General features: G+C 52.5%; 1 protein-coding gene across 36 annotated transcripts in view; it reads left to right on the top strand.

The window, feature by feature from the left end:
• The window catches only part of LOC122254250 (CLIP-associating protein 2), a 125643-nt gene that overhangs the window by 90423 nt on the left and 32720 nt on the right, over positions 1-2500 (top strand). The gene's annotated exons all lie outside the window — the stretch shown is intronic.

The raw sequence follows: 2500 nt of genomic DNA, 5'->3' as shown, positions 1-2500 counted from the left end.
CGGTGGTCCTTTGCGGCGAGATTCCCTTACGTGCGTTATCTTCGGAGGCGGTTTTGTCTGGGCGCCGTATCGGCTGATAAAAAGACGGTAGAGGCGAGGCAGGACTAGCACCTCTATGGGCGGATTAGGGAGGCTTAGGACCACCTATTCCTCGCCCGCGCTCTGACGGTGCACGTGGGTCGCGGTTGTTGGGCGGGCGGGAAGGCACGCTGAGTGATAGGCAGGCATGCGGGCGTGGTGTGTGCATGTAGCGGCGGCGGTATCCCTCAGCCATGTCGTAGGATGGCATGTGTGTGGGAGATCCTTCAAGGACGCCTTAGCGCCATAGCACCAGGTGGTGTACCCGTCAGGAGATTTTGACAGTAGTTTTCGTTTCTCGGACGCGTTGGGATATGCGAACATGCCAGGACATAATGGGCGGGGGAAGGGGGAAGGGGGTAGGGGGTAGGGGTAAGGTGGTTAGGAGGCATAACAAGTAGACTGAACAAGTACGTTAATGGGCGTCCTCTCCTCGCTGTGTGGTCGTAGTGGGTGGGCGCTCCAGTGATTTATGGTCTATGCATGTATTTGTTTCGGTATGTTGAGAAATCCGGTTAAAGAAAAGAAAATATTTACGTATGTCTCCTCAAATAGGGGACGGGATGGGGATGGGGAGGGGGCGGGGGCGGGGGCGGGTAGGGAGCGACATCTAATATGCTGGTGATATAAATCTTGAGAGCTGTGATTCGACCTCAATGAGATTTATTGTATGGCGTATTACTCACGCCTTTATCCTCGCATCTGCCCCTGTCTGCCGATTTGTCTTTATCTCCATCCCCATGATTTGTTTTTGTTTTTGTCGGGATGTCGACCAGGTGCGCGATTTTCCACGACGACAAACGCCGATCCAATGGCGATCGCGTGCAGGGCGTGTCTAGGCGTTCCTTCCCGTACCGCTCCTTACGGATTGTTCCGAAGGATTATTTTGGTTGCTTATGGTTGGTTGGTTGGGGGTGGGGGTGGAGGGGATGACATGGGGGTAGGCGTGCAGGTGGGCGGGTGGATTCGAATCACATTGTTTTACGCAACGTATTGAGATTTTAGAGGCACTGGTGTCAAACGGCTTGCATGTTTCTGGTGCTGTTGTTTTGGGTGGGTGGGTGGGTGGGTGGGTGGGTGGATGGGGATCGTGAGGGAAGGGGAGGGGCGGAGAAATGAAGAGGAGAGAGGGAATGAGGAAGAGAGAGGGGGAAGGGGGGGGGAGGGGGGAGTGGATGGTGTGAGCAGAATGACATGACAACCTGAGGGAGGAATTGTTGACGTGCCTGGGGAGGAGACGCACACCTGTGGCCGAGGCCTCGTACGCTTTCTCGGCCTCGGGAAGTTTGTTGTTTTGTTTGCTTGGACGGATGCGCTTTGCTGTTGGTGTGATTTCTCTCTCCATAAAGTTTTCTTCTTCTTCCCTCTCCCGCTGAACCGTTGAATGCGCTTTCTTTCTATTTCCTCGCCATTCACGTCTTCCCTTTCTGGCTTTCTAGCCTTGCATTGCTCAACCACTCTCCATTCCTCTCCCTTTTTTTTTCTCAGCTTCGCTTTCTCTCCCGCCGCTCCCAGCAACGGCGCTCATTTCTAGTTTGTCGGTATGAATAGACTAACTAGGGGGTGGGTAATAAACGTCTCAAAGTCGGAAACAATTTTTCTATGTAGCGTTTAGTCCCTAGGCAGCGGAGTAGCTTCTTGATGAATGAACCGAAGTGAGGGCGGGAGTGAATAAAGATGAAGCAGCAGACGCGACGGGAATCAGAAGGGGGTCCGTCGCCCCATCGGCGAGCTAATAGGGAAGGGGAGGGAGATGTGGCATAGTAATCGAGCGCTCTTGGGGCTGCGTACGGTTCCCTGTGTTGCTGCCCATTTCTGAGGCCACTGGGCACAGCTGAGGGAGGTGCGGTGTAGGGTCATGTAGACGTAGCGGGAGGCGGGGAGCATAGTAATGGGGGCACGTGGGTGGCTCTCGTGGGGGTGTTGACACTAGGATGGAAGGTCATGTAGGATATTCAGGAGTGGGGGGGGGGGAGGATCGGGGAGCCCAGGGTATTGAAAGTATCCGGATTTTGGGACATTTTAAATCAAAAGGTTATTTCGCATCGACTGGGGTGACCGCTTGTCTTGTGACACACCAAACAAAACACCGTCACTCTGCAGGTCTACTCACTCGGTTTGTTTCATTCATCGTCTCATTCCCATCCATTCAACCAGTCTGGAAAGTATGTCATTTTCGCACCTGAGATGCATTGCCAGAGCACTTTGTTTGGTTGACGTTCGTTATCAAACGTACGTGATATTTTACCTATAAAGCTGACGCAGTTCTGTAGTCACGTAACTTAAATGATTAAAATGATAGATTATTTTCCCTATGTAATTTACTGTTTAGATTTACACCCCAAGAATCGCACTCGACTCCTGCATCTAGCAGATTCAGGACAAATCCATGTCGCAGTGGAGATCTCGGCGAAAAGTGTCG

The sequence above is a fragment of the Penaeus japonicus genome, unplaced genomic scaffold, assembly GCF_977035675.1.
Source record: "Penaeus japonicus unplaced genomic scaffold, GWHDUDI00000001_assembly GWHDUDI00000005, whole genome shotgun sequence".
NCBI lineage: Eukaryota > Metazoa > Arthropoda > Malacostraca > Decapoda > Penaeidae > Penaeus > Penaeus japonicus.
This window is presented reverse-complemented; position numbering and strand designations above follow the sequence as displayed.